The following is a 22,444-nucleotide window of genomic DNA, read 5'->3' as shown; positions in this document are numbered from 1 at the left end:
TCAGATTTGGGGTCCTAATTTCTACCTGCTCCCTTTTTTGGTTGCTAATGTGGCTTTGGAGCATTTTGAGTGCAATGGCCTGGTTGTCAACAGTCACATACAGAGTGAAGGCTTTAATTTGAAGGCTCCTCATTTCTGCCTTAGGAGTTAGCCATGAGCAGATGGTGATTTGCTCTGGTTTTGCTTATTCTTGCAGATTATTTGCCAGATAATTTTTCTGACTAATCCTTTGGCCTGTAGACTGTTTATAAACCTGAAGTCAGGTTTCGGGTAAAAGCCCTTGTGTTTGCAAATTTGAAAATCTGTTCCTGTGCTGGCTTGCTGGTGTCACTGTGAGCAGGAGTGGCAAATGCCCTCTGCACCATGGGGGAGAGGCAGCTCCTAAAGAGGAACCTCCTTCCCAGTCACAGGTTGGGAAGAACCATATTCATGCCTTGTTTGTGGCTTATTTTATTTTAACCTGAAGTCCAAACCCCAGCATCAGTGCTGTCACACATACTGACCTCCCCTGAGGTCACATTGCTGGTTCAGATGGTGTGGAACTTCTGCTGCCACAGAGTTTGTGTCCACAGCTCTCCCTGAAAAGTGCTGAAAGGCTGTGGTGATGATATTATATTATTGTTATTATTATTATCATCATCATTATCATTAATTGGCAGTGGTGATTATATTATTATCAATATTGTTGTTGTTATTATTGTTGTTATTACTGTTGTTGTTATTGTTTCCCCCTCATTTCTTACCACCTCTACCTTTTAAAAACAAAATCAGTCCCTTGGATGTCTCTGGAGAGCTGGCAGTGCTAACTGCCTGACTGATTTATTCTGGTGTTTTAACATTTACTGGATTTACATAACAGCCAAACAATCTGTTTCAGGAGTTTAATATAAACCCAGCTCTAGTGAGTCACATCCATGTTAGCAGCAATGCAAAGAGAGGCAGCTGGGGGAGTGAGGAGGTGACTTTTTCTGGGATTCTGCATGAGAATATATTTCAGGAGTGGCTGCCTGAAATATCTCTGACACCTCATAGCTGAGTGATGCTGCCAGTTCTCCTCTGCCATCGGGGATTTGTTCTTAAACTTTGAAAGAGCAGTGGGTGCATCACATTGCTGCTCCCCCTGGGTCTGGGGACTTTGTGTCCCTAGCCCCTGATGTGTAAAATACCTTTACCTGTATGTGCCTGCTTGGAGGAGGGAGTGTAGCTGTGGGAGCAGCAAGATGAGGCCTGTGGGGATTTGCTGTTTGTTTTTTTGAGTTCAAAACCGTTTGTTTGTGCCAGACTTTGTGGGGCTGCTCTCCAAGAGGTGCAGATCAGCCCAGCAGCAAGTGGGGTACAGAAGTGTGCCAGCATTTCCACCTGGGCTCTGCTGACCCATGGGGACAATCTGAGCTGGCCCTGTGCCCCTGGGCAGTCACAGCAAATGTTGGAGCTCTGGGAAATCCCTGCAGGGCTCTGGGACTCCCCTGACAGAGCCAGGTGAGCAGAGTTTGTTCCTTGGGCACAGCAGGAGTGAAAACCACCAGCACAATTATCAGCAGGGGCTTCCCAAAGCCTGCTGTGTAACCTCAGGTCCTTTCCAGGCACTGTAACTTTGGAATTCCCTCCAAAAGGAATTTTCTCCTGTAATTGTATGAACACAGCAAACCTGCCATGGGCAGCCTGTCCCCCCCTGCTCCAGAGGCTCTGTCACCTCTCTGCTGGTAGGGCTGTGATGTGGCTGAGGAATGTGGGTCTCCAGCTTGAGTTTTCACTTCTGAAAATCCCAAGCAAGGCCCAGCTGGGTTTGAGCAGCCTGGTGTGTGCTGCTGCTTGGGTTTGAGGTCACTGTTCAGCTTCTCTTGCTGCTTATTTGAATTCTTGTCTTCAGAATGGAAAATAAATGCTGGCTGATGAGATCTATTACAGCACTAATTTTAGAGCATGCCAAACAGTAGGAAATTGTTTTGAGTCTTCACTCTCATTTCTCCTTTATTTCACCCTTCCATTTGTGAAAATTGCCTTTGTCATTCTTCTAAGTGCCCAGTGATGTCCTGCTCACTGATATCTTCAGGCATTCTCCTTCCAGCCCTGTTTTCTGACATTTCTTTGTTCACCCACTTGACATTGCAGTTAGAGGAGCTCTCTGCAGGCTTCAGGCAGCAGTGCTGGCACGAAGCAGGCACTGAGTGCTCAGCCAGCTGGGGTGTGAGATGCCAGCAGAGCCCCCTGTGAGCTGGGGGAGCAGGGGAGGCAGCACCACAGTGGAATTTCTTATCCTTGTGTGCCCAGGGCTCTGTAAGTCTTTCCAGCCCCACCCCAGCCTGCTTTCTTGATGAGCAAGAGGGAAAATATTAATTTCCCTCTCTTCTGGGGAAGAGTTTAGGAAGCAGTCCCAAAGCTTCAGTGTTTGTCCTTGGCATTAATGAATACCTGAGCCATTGCTCAAGAGGTTGGAGCAGGCAGCAAGTTAGGAATGAAAATGCTTCATCAGTGCCAGAGGGAACAGTGGTTCACAAAGTCTGGATTTTTAGGACATGATTCCTTTTCATAGATGGAAGATCTCACTGGTTGGAGAAGAGCTTGGATGGTGGTCTGCTCTGACCAAGGTGACAGCAGACACCAGTCCCTCCCTAGCCCTGCTCCTGGCTCTCAGTGCTCAGCAGAGCCTCCCTGAGCTCCACATTAAAGCTGTGGCACAAGTCCAGTTGTTTCACCCTGTGCACTTTTCAGAGGCTCTCTGGAATACATTTCATGGTTCTGGCAACCACGTGTCCCTGACAGCAGCTGCTGTCACCATCAACACAGAGACTTGGTGCCTGCCCTGCAGGGCTTTGAAAATCTTCTCTCTCCTGCCCACATCTCCCTCACCCCTCCTGCTCCTTCACCTTCCTGTCATCCCTTGGCTGGCAGCTGACAGTGGCTTTATCCCTCAAAAAGAGCTGTCTCTTGCTCTTTCTTGTGCTGGAGAGGGGTAAAAAACTCCCTGCTCCTACAATTACCATTCCATGCCTGTCCCGGGTGTGCTCCGAGTGTCAGTCCCCAGGAATTCAGCGGTGAATGTCTTCAAAGTCTTTGTGAACACAGCTGAGATTAAACCCTTTACTGAACTAAATGTGGTAACAGCTAATCCCCTGGAGACAGTCACCTGGGCCCTGCACACTGAAAAGAGGCTTTGCTGCTCTGGTTAACTGCCCTGGCAAGAACAGTAACTCCTGGCTCTTTTTGGAAATGAAAAGCACCCCTCCAGGAGAGTACAAGGGATTAGGTACCAGCTGGAATGTAAAGGTAGGGGGTTTTGCACCTTCCTGATAAATTTGTAGCTTAAAAGTCAGGTCAGGCCTGGTGGGATGGGTGGTTTTGGCTGAGTGTCCCTGGGCTGTGGTGGAGAGGGGACTGAGAGTGTCCCTGGAGGATGGTGGGGGTGAGCAGCTCGTGGTGCTGACTCCCTGTCCCGGGGTGTCTGCTGGGCTCTGGGGCTCACTGTCATAAACTAAACCCTGTCAAACTGGCCAGCCCTCCACAAAGGGCTGGAGCTCGTTTAAACCTTGCTAGGAGCCAAATGACACTAACCTTTTCCAGCCACTTAAGGCAAATGCCAAAGGCTGTGGAGAGCATTCCAGATTTCTTCACAACCCTGGTTTTCTTTACTGGGGGGAAATCTACACTAATTTCTTGATTATTACCTTTTAACACAACAGTTTGTTTCCAAAGCCTAATGTAGCAATTCTCTCTACATTAAAAGCAAAGCTCCTGTATTTCAGCAAAGGTTTCTTGGGCTGTGTTTTTGAGGTCAGGATTTTATCTTGGTGCTGGTTTCTGTGGGGCTGCATGGACCAGCTGTGCCCTGGCAGGGGTGCAGCCTGAGCAGTGAGCATCACTTGCTGAAGAGAGCTGCAGACCAGCAGCTTGACTGAATGGATTAAAACAGGTGTATAAACATTGTCCATATAATAAGGTAAGACTGAGAAAAGTTTAGATACTTGTATTTAGTATTCTTTGTTCAGAGTAAATTTGAATACTCAAGCTACTTCCAAAATTCTGTTACCTTTCAACCTGTCTTTCTTCTGCAGAATTTTCTATTTTAAGTAAATAGCACAGAGTTAGCTCAGAAGGGAAAATATGCAAGTGTCACTGTTCAAAGTGTGCTTTATTGGTTAGATATTTATGGGAGACATTCAGGAAATGAGTAAACACTTGAAAGTATATGTATTATTTATTATTGTAGCTGATTAATTACCACTTGAAACCTTTTGGTCGGTGCTGTGGCTCTCTGCAGTCTTCACCAGGCAGTGCTGCTGCAGAGTCTAAGGTGCCATTTGTCCCAGTTAAATGTTTCAGGAGATGCAAGTGCTGCAGTGGATTTATGGACAGTGGTGACAGTGTGGCACTGAGGTGTGGGCCTGGTGATGGCTCAGCCCTCCAACTCCAGCAAGAAAATTGCTGTTCCCAGTTTGTGGAGGAGCACCAAGGTGGGGTTTAAAGTGTTTGACTCTGTCTGATGAAGTGATGACAGCCAGGAGTTTAAACTTGGCTCCCAAGCACTGGGCTGCCAGCAGGGAATTCTGCAATGCTTCTTTACTGCCTCTACAGCAGTGGTTCTTCCTCCAGGCTGGAATAGAGAAATGGATAAAAAAACCAAAGTTCTTACCTGCCCCAGCCATGCAACTGGTTCTAGATCCAAGGGCTCTCAAGGCACACTCCAGCAGCCTGCTGGCTCCACGTGCTCCCTGCACCCATTACTTTATGTGAGACCATGCACCAGCAACTCTGTTCCTGCCCAGGCTCCTGAGCTGTGCCTGGAAATCCTCTTGCATTCATGCAAAGCCTGCTTGTGAGCAAAGCACAGATCCCACCCAGCAGTGCTTCCTGAAGCAATGCATGTCCTCAAGCATTTGCTCAGCTCTAACAAGACTTAAGCATACAAAGCATGTGTTGAGATACTTACTTAGTTCTAATCTGCACATCTTGAAAAACAGTGTGATAAAATCACAGTGGAAGGGGTGGCAGGACTCTCTGCCTTCAGCAAAGTGGATGCCATGCTCATTTGCAATGGGAGGAATCCTCTCTCCCTTTCTGGCACTGACCATCCCTGCAGGAATATTCTCATTTGACCCTTCCACAAAAAAAGTTTGCAGAATGCTGCAACCAGAAAAGTTCCTTCATCAAATGATTCCTCTGCAGGAGAGGAGTGAGTGGGCCTGGAGAGGAGTGGAAGAGTCATAAGAGAGAAGCATGAAAATGCTTTTTATGGAATGAATAATTTCTGTTCCGGAGGCGGCAGCGTCGTATTTCACTCTAATTTGGGCGTTTTTGGGGAGCACGTGATGGACGCCCCACGAGGGCTGCAGGAGGCTGTTTCTCAGCAGGCTGTCATTGCCCTGCTCCATTCACCTGGCAGCTCTCCTTGGAGACCTCACTCTGGGTGCCATTATCCCTTTCCCACAGCACATCCCTGCAGCCTCTCCTGGGAGCCTTTGGCACAGGAGGGTCCATCCCACCCCTGCAGCCCCTCTGGGGCTGTGTGAGGCTCCTTTCTCCTGGCTGTGCCTTTGCTGCTTTGCTGCACAGGTGAGCAGAAACCTTCCTGCCCTAGGTCCATCTATGGCTGTGCCTTTGCTGCACTGGAGCAGAAACCTTCCTGCCCTCAATCCATCTGTAGCTGTACCTTTGCTGCACAGGTGAGCAGGAACCATCCTGCCCTAGATCCATCTATGGCTGTGCCTTTGGTCCAGGTGAGCAGAAACTTTCCTGCCATGGGTCTATCTCTGGCTGTGCCTTTGCTGCAGGTGAGCAGGAGCCTTCGTGCCCTAGGTCCATCTGTGGCTGTGCTGTTGCTGCACTGGTGAGCAGAAACCTTCCTGCCCTAAATCCATCTGTGGCTGCACCTTTGTTGCACTGGGAAGCAGGAGCCTTCAAGCCCTAGAACCATCTGTGGCTGTACCTTTGCTGCACTGGAGAGCAGGAGCCTTCCTGCCCTAAATCCATCTGTGGCTGCACCTTTGCTGCACTGGAGCAGAAACCTTTCTGCCCTAAGTCCATCTGTGACTGTGCCTGGCCTCCCCAGCCCTGAGCTGGGTGGTGCTCCAGGCTCACTCCAGCCAGCACAATGTGCTTTTCTTTACTTTGCACATGCTCATCCCTGGCTGCCCTCTGTCCCTGACATGCTCCATCCCCCTGGGAAAGGACTGGCTCTTGCTGTGCCCAGACTCTGCTGGATCAGGAAGGTGTTGCTGGCGCTGGGGCTGTGCTTTCTTCCATACTGGTAGTCCTGCCCTTATAAAAAGGGCCATTAAGAGTTTTGTTTTGCTGCAGTATAAACTTCAGCCAGCTCCCTCCTCTTGTCCTGTCCCCTTAATGAGGAGTGTGTGTGTGTTAAATGCTGTGAGCCCAAGCAGAGTCCCATTGCAAAGTAAACAGCAGAGTGGGGCTTAGGCAGGTCTTTTGTTACTGCTGTACAGGGCTTATGTTAATAACAGCTGCAGAGATTGAACCCAATCCCTCATGAGCTTTCCCAGAGTCTGATTAATCTGTTTAACAATGGATCTGGGTTTTTGTTTTGATCTTTTCCATAGGAGTTAAATTTTTGTTCCTTTCAGAGTAGCTGTGGATCATGTAAGCTCAGCAGTATTTTCCTAATTGGCTTCAGGTTTATCTCTATCCATTATGTTTAAGGACAAGATGCACCCATCACCATGCATCAAAATGCTTCCTGTGCCAAAAACACTGGATAAAAACATACATACATGTGCACACACTTATTTTGGTCTGTTGGAAAGTGCAAAGACATTGTGATGGAGGATCAGGTTTTTGCATGATTGTATTCTCCAAACAGTCTCCTTTGCAAATCATGGTTTTCTGCTCATGCTGGCTCTGGTCCATGTGCCATTGGAGAATGGTGTCTTTCCAATGAACTTTGGGCCAGCCCCTGTACAAGCAGAATTTTGCATTTATATTGTTAAAGGTTCATACTGGGTGATGTAAACAGATAGGGTTGGTGACAGACCCTGACTCACTTATTGTCTAAAAATCAAGATACAGCAAACAGAGGAGAGAAGGGTGGGGAAGCAGGGGAAAGAGCACAATTTTTTAGCCAGATAAGTCTCTGGGCAGACCACAAATGTTTTGGCCTGCTTTGACTTTGTGAAAATTACAGCAGCAGTATGGGGAAGCAGAACATTTAAAGTGAAGATGCAGATGTTGAAGGTAACAGGATTTAAAGACTGTGTGGCACAAAACACAAGGAATGTTCCACTATTTATAGCAGAAACTTTTTCCTCTCTTGATTCTACCTCTTCTTGAATGCACTCAGTGTTTGCTTTTCATGTGTGAATGCTTGTAAAGATGGAGCTCCCTAAACAGACGTGAAATGTTTATATGAGTTAATGACTTCAGAGAGCTCTGCTTGTTTAACCCAGAGTGGCAGTGAAGCTGCCTTGGCTGCAGCCAGTGCCCCTCCATGGAGCAGATCCTGTGCCAGCAGTGGGACAGGAGGGTGGTGGCTGCACACAGATCCATCCCTGGGGAGCTCTCTCGTTATTGACCTCTCTAATGAGCTTATGCTGGGGTGGGAAGTGTGTAACCTCTCTGGGACTTGTGCAGAGTGAAGCCCTCAGCTTAAAATGGGAGGCTTGTAATTGCTGGTCTTTACAAAGTGTTTTACCCTGGGCGTTTTCCTGCTGCTTCTTTGCTTCCCTCTGAATTAGTGGCCAGCAAAGAGCTGTGGCATTGTGTTGCTGGTCCTCTTGGGCCAGTCCTGCCTTGTCCATGGGCTGGATGGAACAGCTGAGGGGAAGGGTTTGCAGAGGTGAGGTTGTCCCAAGGCCTCTGTAGAGAACTCCCAGAGAAAGGGACTAAGGAAATCACTAAGCTGCTTTCTACCTGCCTCTCTCTTCCCCCAGGGTACAGCTATTTGTCTGCTCAGGGGATCCATCTGTCCTTGAATTCCCTTGTCACCATTCCAGAGGTATAAATTCAAAGGGCCGTGGCACCATGCTGGCCTGCAGTGCTCCAGCAGCCCGTGAGTGATGGCCAGGGCAGCTGGAGGGCCAGGGAAGCCCTGCTGCCCTGTGAGTGCTTGGCAGAGTGGCTGGGCAGAGGCACACACACAGAGCAGTTATCCCAGTGGGGAGCAGACACATCTCATGATGCCACAAGCACAGCAGAAGAGCTGGTAATTTTGTTTTGAAGGATGCCTTCAGCATGAAGGACAGGATGTGTTTGCCTGAGTGTGAAGTGGATTTCTCTTAGAGCTGCTGTGCACTCTTCCTGAAGGCTGTTGGCTTTTCCTCCCTCCTGGAGACTTTGTTGGTGCATCCCATTCCATCACCATGGATAGCAGTGGAGGGTGATGTGCTGGTGGGATTGCAGCTCTTCCCTTTATGCTGTGTGCCCAGGTGTCTGGGAAGGTGTGTGTGAGGGCATGTGCCATCCTGGGAACAGCTGGGCTGCTCTCACTCCAGGGACCCCCATCCAACCCCTCTGGGGGTGAGTGTCAGCCCCTACAGCTCAGAGGTGTTTGCTGTAACAGTGCTGAAAACTAGCTTATCCTCTGTTCATCTTGTCCCTGCACCTGCAGGCAGCTGTAAGGAACCTTTGTGGAGATTTTCAGCCTTTTCATCTTTCTTCATCAGTGCTGGCAGCTGCTGCTTTGTGGTAGCATCAAACTTTTTCTGGGCTGTTGCTTTGTGTCTGTCTCTTCATCCTCAGGCCAGCCTGTTGTGTGGGCTTTCTTCTATTCTGCTTCCAGAGGTGGGATCTTCCCTTTTAGTCGATTATTTTGTGGTGAACTTGAAGTTCTTGGAGGGATGTGGGCTGTACAAGGTGGTCCGGAGCCATGGGCAGACATGCTTCAGGCAAGGAAGATCAGTGCCACACCAGCACAGCAGCTGTGAAACCAAGGCTGACTGTGTTTAGGGGATTAAGTCCTGTTATTTGACCTCAGATTGTGAGTTGTGGTCACTGGATTTAGAGCAAAGGGATGAAAAGCTTTCCTCAGTGCCAAAGGGAATAATGAAGGCAGAGCAGCCTTGGCTCTGTGGAGGAAGCAGGTGGGTGGTGGCAACTGTTAACATATAGTCTAGCAGAGGCAAATTGTAAATTCACCCCTGATGAGAAATCTCTGTTCTATTACCCTTGTTAATATAAAGGCAGATGCTCACAGGGCTGGCCATTCAGGTGAAAACCCTGGCTCTGTTCTCCTGTGATTCAGAAAAAAAAATTATTCAGAAAACCTAAAGTTGTGGATATGCAATGTCAAGGCACTGCTCGTAGTGTGATGTCAGAGGAATGGTGTGGAACAACTTAAATTATTTTGAAGTTATTCCACTTACAAGTGTACTTTTTGTGCTGTGCTGATGGAACACAGAGAAATCAGCAGCCCTGGAGAAAGGCTGTGCAGGGGGCTGCAAACCTTAACAGACTCATTATTTTGGGGGTGTCCAGGCTGTTTGTGGGGCCATCACTGCTGCTGTGCTTGGGGCTGGGCTGTGAGGGGCCCTCCAAGGACAGGCCAGACCTCACCAATGTCCTCACCAGCATTCAGCATTTAGGAAAAGGGCAGAGGAGCATCAGCCACAGATCTCCTGTTGGATCTTAAGGTAGCATTTCAAAGGCATCAAGGTACACGTTGGGGTCTGTTAAGAGGGATTTTCTTGGGGATCACATCTGTTCCCCAGCCTGTGAATGTATCCCACAGGATGTTTGTGGAGATGAGCAAATGTGCTTTGTGAGGTGCTCATGTTCCTCCAGAATGCAGAGGTATTTAAGCCTCATTAGTGGTTTGACTTAATGCTTTTGCAGCTTCAGATGAGAGCTTTTGGGAGAGCAACAGGAGGAGGCTGAGAGCTTTTGGCAGCAGGCCTGGCACAGGCTGCAGTGAGCCCTGCTGGCATCCTGCTGCCAGGAGCAGGGCTGGGTTTGCCTTTGCAGTGCTGAGCTGCACAGGGGCTGTGCCAGTACAGCTTCACTCAAGTGCTGGCTGAGGCGGGAGGCATCTCCAGAGCTGATTTTCAGAGTGCTGTGTAATGCAGATTTGCCAGGAGGTTTTCCTCTGCAGGGTTTCCTGGCTGTGCTCTGTCTATCAGAGCAGGACAAGATAAGCTGCAATTACCTTGGTGTTGGAAACAAGAGCTTCTTCCTGGCCTTGGAGTGCTGCTGCATTAATGTATGAAATGGATAAATGGTTTAGGTAATGAAATGACTTGGAGATGGTTATGGATTGAATAAGATTTCCAGAGCCAATATGCTTACTCATCAAATGACTCATGTCTTAGTCATTTTTAGAGTAAGTGTTTCTCTTTTGGGTGCTTCCAGAATGGGATGGGTGGGGATGAGCTGAAGATTCCACCCCTGCCTTTGATAATTTTTTTTAATAGCATCTAGAATCTGATGGAATGTTTCATCAGACAGAAGAGGAAACAGCTCTGCCTTGTGGGTATGGTGTATCCCAGGAGATTTTCCTATTTTCCTTAATTCCAGCCATGTAAGACTTAAATATTGCTGTTTGCTTCCTGGTCAGGCAGAGTGAGCTCAGGCTTTAGATAAGACTTTTCAAGCTTTGTTCTCAGCTTACTCTAGTAAGTCCCTTTTGTGGGTAGGTGCAAGTCAGAGCCTATTCTCAAACTCCTGTGCCACCAGCAGTGAGTAAAACCACCCTCAGATAGAAGCTGCCTCCTGAAACAGTCAACGTTGCTAATAAACCTTGTTCTCAATTTTTATTTTTATGTAATTATATTTTTTCTGTTACCAAAATATTGATGAAACTGAGTTATGATTTTTCAGGAGCATGCACATGTGTAAGCAAGTGAATAACATATCTGAGAGCCTAGAGAAATTCCTTTATAATCCACTGTAAGCTTTATAAAGCCAGTAAAGCTATTGGATTTTTCATCTTCTTTCTGATCTTTCATCTCTGTGATCTCACAGTCATAATGTAGGCAATTCCTGATGAGTGTGAGTTCCTGGTGGATCAGCTGAGCTCAGTGGCACAGTGGGATGTCACTTGGTCCCTGTGGCTGGGCTGCAGCTGAGGGGACAGAGTCACACAGGGCATGACCTGGGGCTTTGCTGCTGGCTTAGGCTTTGCTAAGCTGGATGTGGTAAACTCTGATCTCTGCTTCCAGTGTTGAAAATGGGAATGTCAGACTGTCAGGAGCAGGTCTGGAAGCACAGCCCAGTTTTGGTTTGTGTCAGGAATGATGATGTGGTGTTGGTATGGGTACTCTTACAAAGGTGTGTTCATTATAGGGAGAGTACAAAGGTGCATGAAATAGGCAGAGTTCAGGAATCAGAAATTTGGAATTCTCTCACTGACCACTGAGGTGGTGTCTGGGTGACCCTGAGCAAGAGTGTCTCTTCCCAACTGCTCTGTGTAAATGTGGTTTTGGCCCTTGGTGAATAAAACACAGGTAGGTCATGGCAGGTGACAGGCATGATGGAAATGCATTAGGCAAGGTTTTCAAAAACAGCTGAAGAATTGGATTTTATTGTTAAACAGAACTGGTGAAAGGAAAGCTAAAAATGGTTTTCCTATGGGTGTCTTTTGTCAGGTAATAGAGAATAATTCACAGGCTTGTAGGTTTTCAGTTTTCTATAGTTGCCTGTGCTAGATCTGCTGGGTCACAGGTGTGGAGATTTCATCAACAGTTCCTCTCAGATAATTCAAGTCAACAGGAATCTATCACTTCCTCAAGAAGTTTTCTAGTTTGCTTTGTCTCTTAATTGCAGAAGAAGTGGTATTTTTGGGTTCTGTTTTAAAATGTTTTTTAAATTCACCTAACTAATTTACCTTTAGTTGCTAGCCTCAAAGGCAGAAGAATGGTACTAATACATTATAATATTATGATAATAATAATGATAGTAGTAATAGTAATAATGTCGGTGTTTTGCTGTTGTTACTGAACAAAAAGCCTTTCCAGATGAGGATAGTTCAAAAGCTGCCTCCAAGGGAGTCAGCTCTCCTCACTGACCATGCAGAGCTTTCTGAGTTACAGTGTGCACTGGTGAAAGGAAGAAAGATGGATGGAGGTAACCCCTCCTAAGAGGATTAATGCAATGAGAGTTACTCTGATAATGCCTTGACAAGAGCCCTGCAGGCCTAAGAAAATGGAAGTGTGGAAGAAAATGTTGTTGGCCTCCTGTCCTCCTGGGAAAGGAGCCCTGGGATGGCTCCCACAGTAACTGGGCAGCGCTCTTTCAGAAACATATGAAACACATTTCCCCAGACACTCCTATGAGCATTTCCACATGTTTTAGGCTGAGATTTTCTGTTGTTCACGCTTTGGCACATGGGTGATCATCCCTTCTGATGTCCTGAGAGCTCAGTTAAAGTTCAAGAATGTGTTTAAGTGTTTTGCTGGAGAGGAGCCAGCATCTCCATCCCAGAGGTGAGCAGTGTGTTGGGAAACCCAGTGGCTGCACACAGACTGATTGTTCTGGGATGCAACCTGGAAGGTGCTGAGCACCCTGGCTGGCAGCCAGCAAGGCTTTTAAACACATGCTTTATTTAGTTTTCCACGTTGTTACCAGTCTTGTTCTTTGATTTTTCTTCCCATAGCAACTGGAGAAGGATATCTGAGTAGCCAGAGCAGTGCAATTCATTTGCCAGCAACACCCCAACCTGCAGCACAGGGATTTCTTCCAGGACATGGGATACAGCTGTTGGGATCAGGTATTGCTACCAGTGCCAATTGGCTTCAGAGTTTTCCTTCTTTGCTCCCTTCCTGGGCACGAAGCAGGCCAGGCTGTGTGAGTGATGCTCAAACTACATTTGTAAACCACATCCCATCCTTCCACATGTCTTTGCTTGCTATTAAACTGCACAGATCATATTTCCTTACCACCTTTTCCTCTGAGATTGTGTTTGCTTTTCCCCTGCCTTGAAAATTTTAACAGCAAACAGCCAAATTCAGGTTTTATTTGCAAGTGGTATCAGCTGCAGTGGAGCCCAGGGCAGGGGAGAGAGGAGCCCAAAAGTCGTGTGGAGGTTGGTGGCTTCTAACTCTTGTTTTCAAGGTTTTGGCTTTGCTTGCTGCAAGCAGGAGGAGGGTGCTGCAGCCCAGGTGGGAGGCTGGGAGTGACTGTGCAGAGAGGTGGCCCCAGGTGGCTGTGTCTGTCTGTCCCTGTGTCTGTCTGTCCCTGCAGCTGGGACAGCCTCCTGAGCTCCCTGGGGCATGCAAGGCAGGACTGCACCCTGGCTTGTCAGAAACTCTCTGGACACCTCCTTGCCAGCAGATTTACTCCCTGTTCTGCTCCTGCACCTGCTGATTTGGTGACCAGAAACTGGCCTTGCTCCTGTGGCTTTGCATCATTTGTAACACTTGAGAAAGAGCCCAGCTGGTCGAGTATGTTAAAAACGAGAGCAGACTCCTGGTACTAAAGTGATTTCAGCATTTATTACAATAAAAATAAAGGCCTAAAGCAGAGGGGCCCAGGCCGAGCAGGAGCACTCCTGTTGAGGACGGAGCAGCGCCGGCGCTGGGGCTGCTCAGCAGAGATGGCCCCGATATTCCAGGGGAACAGCACAGCTTCCCTGGGTCAGATGCCCCTTTTCATCCTGTTTTTTGTCCCTTTGGATTGGGTTCTGTTTGGATGCTTCATTTGCATGAAGGTTTTAAGATGCTTGATTGGCCCATGACAGTTCTGTCCAGGCTGGGGGTGCTGCACTTTACTGAGGTGTAATTTCTTATAACTCCCCTTTTACCATAACCAAACTAACAGTACATGCTAAAAACGAGACGAGATTCCCGGTACTAAAGTGATTTCAGCATTTATTATAATAAAAAGAAAGGCCTAAAGCAAGGGGGCCCAGGCTGGGCAGGAGCATTCCCATCGAGGGTGGAGCAGCGCCGGCCCAATGAAGGGCCTGATGTTCCAGATGGAGCAGCATGGATTCACTGGGTCAGATGCCCCTTTTTATCTTGTTTTATATCTCTTTGGATTGGTTTCTGTTTGGATCCTCCCTTTGCATGAAGGTTTAAGGCACTTGATTGGCCCATTACACTTACTGAGGTGTGTTATGGTACCTTGAGTACCGTATTTCTTATAACTACCCTTTAAATCCCGTTTACAATATAACAACCAAACTAACAGTACATGCTAATGATCTATCAACTATTTTACAACAGTTTCTAAACTGTTTTTAGCAGAGTACAATGCACAGCACTTGTCCTGAGCCACAAGAGCAGGGGCACTGCTTTGGTGTCCCAGGACAGCCTGGAATCCCAGCCTGGGTTCAGCCTTTTCATATTCATGTTTTGACTAAAGCTGCACCTGGGAACTGTTGTTGGCCCATTGGTGCTGTAAAGCCTTTTTCACTCTGACAAATGCTGAGTTGTCATCAGCCTGAATTTCAGGGATAGCACTGCAGTGACTCAAAAGAACAGCTTTCTCCCCAGCAGCCTTTGCCTGGATAATCTCCAGTCATTGACCTCTGGGCTTTGAAAGTGCATTTAGGCTTAAAGGGCTAAAGCTTAAGGCTTCAAAGGAAGTGGGAAGCCTGCTACCCTTTACATGTCCAAGTGTGGGTTGTATGTGCAGGACAAGGGTGATTGTTGTGGTGTACCTGGTTCTGATTCCTCTGGGATCTGCTTTTCATCCCCCAGAGCCTGTTCCCTCTGTCCAGAGCCTCTCTGCAGCCTTTGATGCTGTGCAGGTTATCTGAGGACATGTTTTCAAGTCCTGGGGTTTCTGAAGACGTGAGGATTATCAGAAGATGGAAGTTATCCATGTGGAAATAGAACAGATACTTGGAGCTCTGAATTTGAAGTCCATTTGTCTTGTCAAACAAAACAAGAGTTCACTGGTTTTGCCTTGCCCTGTGCAGTTCTGTGCTTTGCCCCTTGCCTGGGGCTGTGCAGATTGGCAGATTTGGTGAAGCCCTTCAGCCCAGGGACATTTAGAGATGGGTGCTGGGATAATTTCCCTGTTTTAAAACTCTTTGCAGAGATCACCTTGAATAGAAATCTCTACCTGTATTTGTATTGCTGGGAAGAAGAAGCCTGCAGTGCTCTGTGCTTACACTATTATTGTAGATTTGCAGTCCTGGAAGAGGTGGAAATTAATGTTTTTAAAATGCTGAAAAGACTTTTCAACTGCAGCTGGCTTACAGAACTAAGCAACTTGATATATCCCCTGAAATACCTCCAGATCTCTCCAAGGCAGCTGAAAGCTTTCTCCTTATCTGGGAGGGAGATAAACCTCTAAGACCTGACATATATAAATGCTAACTTGTTCTGCCTGGTGGCTTGTTCAGCTCGTTGTGGATGCTTTTTAAACAGTTGTTTAAACAGTGCTGCTCTGTGCTGGGAGATCTAAGCCTGGCAAAGGTGTATGATGCTGAATTCTTCTGCTGTGTTGATGATCTGTATGTGTCCTTTCCCAGATCCCACTGTGCTGCTGTTAAGCTGAATAACCAGCATTGTTCTGCAGTGATTTGCTTTCTGTCATTGAATTTTTATGTATTGAGCAGCAAGAGGGATTCTGTGAGCACCTGGAGAGCAGAGTTAGCCATGGCAGTCAGTGGAGAAGGTGCTGTGGGTGCAGGGGAGGCAGGCAGAGCTGGGAAATGGGCTGGTGAAATGAATACACTGGGGAGGAGGGCAGAGACACATCTGGGTGCCAATGTGCAGCTTGGGCAGAGCTCTGCTGTAAAGCAGGAGCCTGTCTGTGCAGCTCCAGGTGTGCAGCTTCCCTCCTCCCTAATTGATTTAATTACCAGTGTATCTCCTGGGCTCTGCTGTGGAGGCAGTCCCACAAGATCAGCTGCTGTGTGCACTTGGTTTCTGCTCCTCAGGGTGACAGATTGGTGTGTGTGAGAGCTGCCTTGCCTGGCTGGCAGGCTCCCTGCTGCTCCAGAGCCTTTGCTGCAGGCTGGGCTCACCAGGCTGAAAAAACTGAGGGCAGGTGCCTTGTGCTGTGGCTGCTCACACAAATCTGTGCAGGAGCTCATTGCTGTGAATTCTGCTCTCAGTTCTGTTTCTCTTCTATTCCCTTTCCTCTCTCTGTGCCACAGAGGTGCTTTGCACAGGCTGCTTGCTCCTGCTGTCCAGCAAAGCCACCCAAAGGCTCTGGAAGCTGCTCTGGCTCAAGGACAGGTTTGGTTTGAGTGCATGGTTCTGCTCCAAGAGATCAGTGGGGATTTGGCCATTGTGGGATATTAAATTTCGCCCTTGCAGTCTGAGAGGCTGCTCAGGTCCTTTTTATTTCTTTATTTTCAGTTTGTTTATCACAACAAACAGTGATACATGAGTCTGTATCATCTTCTGGGGCAATTTTGAGGTTCATTATGGATTACAGCAGATCATGGCTCAATTGAGACCAATCTCTTTCCCTTAGAACAACTGAAAACCTTATTTTTCTTTAACCTGCCATTTACCTGGCTGTGGTACAGATGTTTGGAAAGCCATTATTGCAATGAAGGCCCTAAATATTAATGCCTCCCTGCTTCTGAGACAGTTATTTTGTTCATTAATCAGTAGAGCCTAGCTATTGCTTTACTTGTTAGTTTTACAAATAATCTAAGTCTTTCAACTTTCATATAATCTGACATTCTCAGTTATTTTTTTGAAGCACCCCCTCACTGGCTGTTTAAATCCACCTCCAGCAAGCTGTGCTCCCTGCCAGGGCTGCCTCTTCTCCTGGGAATCACACTGCTCTCAGCCCAGCAAGTGACAGCAAGCCATGGCTCCTCTTCCTCCTCTTCCTCCTCCTGCCCTCCCCTGCTCATGTTCAGCCCCAGGAGCTGCTCCCTGCATGGCACAGCTCCTGCACTGACCCTGCTGGGGAGCTGCTGTGCCCACCTCAGGCTGTAGCACCAAGCACTCTCACAGGTGCTGCTTTTCCATGGGATTTTTGGGGAGCAGCTTTCCCTGTACAGCATGCAGGTTGTATTTGGGGGATTTCCTGCACTCTTGATGCTGACTGGAAGAGGGGATTGAGGTAGGCAGGCTCTGGGGTCTTGGGGGCTGGGAAGAGGAGATTGAGGTCTGAGCTGGTGTTGTCTGAGAGCAGCTTTAGGAATGGGTTTTTGTTCTCTGACACCTGAGCAGGGATGCCCATGTTGTCCAGGCTGTGTGTGCATATTAACATACCGAAATCCCTCCAATTGCTGTCCCTAGGGTCACTTGGAAGTGGGCAGAGCACCCAGTGAGGCTGGTGGTCACACAGCAGGACTGGACCTGGGCTCTGTGCCCACACCTCCATCCTCCCACCCCTCACTGCCCCCCTGTAGGAGCTGGGATCAGGCTGCCACAGTGGCCAGGCTCCTTCCCCACAGGGCTTTTGTGTCCCCTGTCACAGAGCGAATGGGATTTGTTGCAGTCTGAGCTCAGGCTGTCACCAGAGTCAGTGAGGAGGTGTGTGCTGGGATGTGCTGCTTCGTGGTCACTCTGGGCTGCTGCAGGCGTGGTGAGTCACAGCACCTGGCATCACTGAAAGCAAAATCTGGGGGATATGTGGGCTGAGTGCCTCTCATTGCCTGTGCCTCGTGCTTTCCCGGCTGTAATTTGCAAAATAAAAGCTGCTCTGATGCTCGTACACTGATAAACAGCTTTAAGAGATTACAGCAGAAGTGAACATAGTCCAGCAGCAGGAGCTGATGCCCGCAATTCTCACTGAACCTCTGCTGTGGAACACAATAAAACACAGCAGCCAAACCTGTCCTGCCAAAGTCATTTGTAGCCAGGGCTTGAGTACAAAGGAGCTCAACTCCTCTTCAGTTCTCTGGTGTTGTCCCCACCAAAGACATGGTCAAAATGTGCCAACAGAGCTGCGCTCAGATAATGCTCTGGCAGGACTCCTGTTTCACCTGCATTATCTGGAGTGTTTAATGTTAATATCACTCTCACTTAGATAGACTTGGCATTCCTCAGTGTTTTCTTGTTACAGAAATTTCCTTAAGTAGAAACTTTTTTCTTCAGAGCAATTTTTGGTTGATTATTGCTTATATATGCAATTAGTGTAATTGCATCTGATTATGCAAATGTATTTAACCATATAATTAGAACATGGAGGGATGAAATATAATGCAGTTGGGAAATCTTTTGTAAAACTTTCCGGGCTCAGGACTGTGCACAAGGTGATTGTTATCTCTTGAACTGTAGGTTGGTGGACTGGAGATCTAGGTTCAGCGTCCTGGTTAGTTTCAAAACTTATTTTAAATGTGGTATTAATTGCTCTGAAAAGTGGATACATGGCCTTCATGGTGTATAACTTCTGTTTTTGACATGAAATATCAGGAGATCACTGCTGAGCTCAGCCTGTGTCCCATGTGTGCATCTATACTTTATATCCAGGGCCGTGAAACCCTCAGTCCTTTTTCAGATCAAAACCCCAGATTCTGCCTTCAGATGGGGCCTCTCAGGGAGGAGAGATGAGAGCAGGGCAAGCACAGAGTTGTGCACCCTGGATTGCTTGTTTTCTGTAGCTCAGGGGCAGAAATTGCCCCAAATCCTTTTGGAAGGCACCTGCCTTGAACAGGGCTGAGGAGGAAGAGGAGGTAGAATGCTGCATTTTCCAGACTGTGGTCTGGAGATGTTTGTTGTCATTTAAGAAGCCTGGCAGCAGCTGGGGTCTGAACTTGCTTTTCTGATTTCTCACCCAGTGCTTGAATGGCAAAAGCTGCTGTTCTTTCTCATTCCCTGGTTCCTGTTAAAGCTGTGTGAGGAGCTTCACACAAGGCATCAAAGCACTTTGCTGCAGATCTGATTTTCAGCTGTGGCACAACAGCCAGGCTCTCTGCCAGGAGCTGTGCAGAGAAGAGGGGCTGGATGATTACAGCAGGACTGAGTGATTTCTCAGCAAGATGTGCTTGTCTGTGCCCTGAAACAAGAGCCCTGTGAGCCCTAGGACAAAGCAAACATATGGGGTGTGTGCAAAAAGCACCAACAGTGTGTTCTTATTTATCATTTACTTGTGTTAATGTCTTCTGCTTCTAATCAGAAATGAGTACCCAGAGTGATTATTGTCCCTTCCAGGGAGGACAGTCCAAATGAGCAGTGTGCACCTGCCTTCATTATCTCTGCAAAGACTGCAGGGATTTGCTTCATTTCAGCTTCACAGAGCTGCAGCTTCTTATTGTCCTTTGCCTCTTGGTCTGGGCTGCCTGTTGGCCAGTGATGTCTGAAACTGGTTGCCACAGATGCCAAAGAGCTCATTTGCTTCTCCAGGGCCTGATTCCTGGCAGCAGCAGTGTGAGTGGAGATGGGCAGAGGCAGTCTGACCCTCAGGTGCCCTGCTTGCTGTGCCAGGGGTGGGCAGAGCTGCAGTGGATGCCAAATGTATGCTCTGAATTTAATTACTGCAGGAGAAATGAACCCTCTGGCTGCTCTCCCACCATAGCAGTGAGACCCATCAATGGCTGGTGCATTCATCTGCAGTTCAATGTGTTGCCAGCTGCTTGTGGGGTTTGGGGCAGCTCAGAGGTTGCTCCAGGGCATGGCTGTGGGTTCCAAGTTCCCCTCAAACTTCTCCAGACCAAAAGTATTGGAGTGGATTTAGGACAAGTGCCTCCCACGTGTATGAAAGGTTGATGCGGTCAGGGTGAGGTGTGACCATGTTCACAGGGGTCCCAGGATGAGGGAAGAGATGAGGATCTGACTCCATGTTTCAGAAGGCTTGATTTATTATTTTATGATACATATATATATATATATATATATATATATATATATATATATATATATATATATATATAACATTAAAACTATACTAAAAGAATAGAAGGCTGGCTAAGAATAAAAAAGGAATGATAACAAAAGCTTGTGACTGACCAGAGAGTCCGAGACAGCAGGACTGTGATTGGCCATTAATTAAAAACAGCCACAAAACCAATCATAGATGCACCTGTTGCATTCCACAGCAGCAGATAATCAATGTTTACATTTTGTTCCTGAGGCCTCTCAGCTTCTCAGGAGAAAAAATCCTAAGGAAAGGATTTTCCGTAAAACATGCCTGTGACAGGTGAGGGGTGTGGAATTACCTCCTTCATATCAGGGTAGCAGTGTTTGGGGAAATCCTGCAGAACTGGGAGCACAGGAGACACTCCAGGATGGAAACACTCCCAATCTGTGCTGCTTGGTGTGAGGAGACAGCTTTGGCTCTGCAAGGGACTTGCTGACCTGATATTTCTAAAATGTCATTGGAGGAGCTGTCCAGGGCCTGGCTGCCCAGCCCAGGATGTGCTGCTGCTCTCCTTACAGGGAGATTCTGCTGCTCTTGGCAGCAGTCAGAGTGGATTCCTCATGGGGGCAATGTCTGAAAAACACACACAGGACAGGGCTGGGTGTGCTGTCAGCTCTGCCCCAGGCAGGAGGGGGCTCCTGGGGGGTCCTGCCTGAGCTGATGGATGCTGGTGATGGGGATGACAGTCTTAACCTGCACCAAGGGAAATACAGGTTGAATATCAGGAAAAAGTTTTTACAGAAAGAGTGATAAAGTGCTGGAATGTTCTGCCCAGGGAGGTGGTGGAGTCCCTATCCCTGGGTGTGTTTAACAAAGCCTGGATGTGGCACTAGGTGCCAGGGTTTAGCTGAGGTGCTGGGCCTGGGTTGGACTCGATGATCTTGAAGGTCTCTTCCAACCCGGTGATTCTGTGTGAATTCTGTGTGAGTTCTGTGACATCCCCTCTGCAGGCAGCCACTCCTGGGGCAGGGATCCCTGCACTGATTGGAGAGCCTGGCCTGATCCCTGCCCTTGCTGAGCAGAGCAAAGCCCTGAGTGAAGCTGCTGTGATCTCTGGGAGCTCTCTGTGTGCCAGTGGCTGTGGGTTTTGGTGGTCAGGATGTGCCAGCAGGGAGGGCTCAGGGTGACATCCCTGATGGGGAACCCAGCCATGAGCATTTGCAGCCTCTGGCTGAGCAGCAGCAGAATCTGCCTGAACTTTTCCTGTGCAAATCCTCATTACAGTAATTATTCACTGAGATTCTTTTCCTGCAAGGGCCTCAGCACAGGGCAGGCAGGTGTGTTCTCAGGGACACAAAGGAGAAGCAGCATCATTCCTCTGAACCTGCAACTGCAACAAAGCCATAAAGTCACTTTTCTGCAGTCTGTAGCAAATTTGGGAAATGAAGCTGGGTTTGCTGAGGCCTTTTACCCTCCCCATCCTTTCTGACAGGAACATTTCTGCTTAGCCAATAGGATGAAGAACCAGGCAGTAAACTAGATTTACATTTTTTTATTTTTCAAACAATGCTTTGGAATACTTTATTGAGCACCAAAATGGATTGCATCTGCTCATCTCCCACTCCCACATAAAATACAGAGAGGTTTTCTCTGGGATTATATTTCTTTCAGGAGGGTTTTTTGTACTATTCTCTGCTCAGTGCCAGTCTGGAAACATATGCAGCCATTTGATAAATATATTGTGAAAATCATGGTTCAAGTGGCAATCTGCCTGCAGCAGAGGAATAGCTACAGGGGAAAATGGTAAATAAGATATCTGTAAGTAAATTAATTTTGCTCATAGAAGCTTGTTTGCAGCTTTGGTTTGTGTCTGCAGCATTTTCCTCTGCTCTCCAGCAGGTGTTCAGTGTTGAGGGGATCAGCAGGGACAGCAAAGCTGTGCAGGAGCTGGGAGATGGTGGAGGCAGAATTTCTGTTTTGCTGGGATTTCCCATCATAGCAAGGTATGGTTGTGCCACAGCCTGAAAAACTGCAAATCCACCATTGATTTAGCCTTGCAGAAATTATTGGGGTTTTTTTTGTACTGAGTTTATGCACAGTGAGGCTGGGCTGCACATAACTGATTGACTTATTCAGAAATCTTTGCTTTCCAATACAGTTTTGGAGGATTTATCAGTGAAAAGGAATCCTTCAAAACAGAACTTGAAACAAAGCCCAGCTCTACAGATGAACAATTATTTTATTTAAAGTGTTGCTGGATTTTTTAGCCTGCTTTTAGCAGCACTGTGCTATTTGTTTCAGCGATGTATGGGTCTGTTTGTTTTGATGGGATGAACTGATTTATGGGGTTTATCTTCAGTTTATCTAGTTCAGTTGTCAGTTAGCTGAGGATTTATTTTGCAGCCTGGGCTGTGGGTTAGAATTGAGCAAGTTTGCTTTTGAGGGGGAGCCACCATGTGTGCCTGCTCTGGGTGCTGAGGAGCTCCCAGGTGAGTGACACAAGCATCACTGTTTGCTGGGCTGCTCTTCCCAGAGCTCCTGGCCTTTTTTCCTGCTGGCTGAGCAGCAGGAGACTCACAAATGTTCATTCCAGGTGGGTGGTTTGTGGGCTTTCACACCCATCCACGCAGCAACACGGGCAGATTCTTCCTTCCCTTTGCTCCCACAGAGGGGAAAACCTGGTGGCAGGAGGAGGGAGGAAGGTGAGGAGCTGCAGGCTTCAGTTGCAGGTTTATTTTAGCAGATTTATTTTCCTCTTGGTGCTGCCTGGGACTGAGGTGAGGGGCTCAAGCTGCATCAAGGAAAGGCCTTGGATTTGTTCTCTATGGGCAGAAGAAAGCTTTCA

At 47.7% G+C, this 22,444-nt stretch overlaps 1 protein-coding gene across 4 annotated transcripts in view; it reads left to right on the top strand.

Annotated features, from left to right (window-relative positions):
* Positions 1–22,444, top strand: part of CAMKK1 (calcium/calmodulin dependent protein kinase kinase 1) — a 97,150-nt gene that overhangs the window by 14,804 nt on the left and 59,902 nt on the right. The window contains exon 1 of one of the 4 annotated variants that reach the window (XM_074556801.1): positions 12,547–12,649. The exons of 2 other annotated variants lie outside the window; for them this stretch is intronic. The gene's annotated coding sequence lies outside the window, so the exon portion shown is untranslated. Of the gene's footprint in view, positions 1–12,546; positions 12,650–21,468; positions 21,603–22,444 lie in introns of those variants that run through there. One more of the 4 variants, XM_074556799.1, reaches the window with a different exon arrangement.

Source organism: Zonotrichia albicollis, chromosome 22 (assembly GCF_047830755.1).
Source record: "Zonotrichia albicollis isolate bZonAlb1 chromosome 22, bZonAlb1.hap1, whole genome shotgun sequence".
Taxonomy (NCBI): Eukaryota; Metazoa; Chordata; class Aves; order Passeriformes; family Passerellidae; genus Zonotrichia; species Zonotrichia albicollis.
The sequence above is the reverse complement of the archived record's forward strand: the minus strand, read 5'-3'. Positions and strand labels throughout refer to the sequence as shown.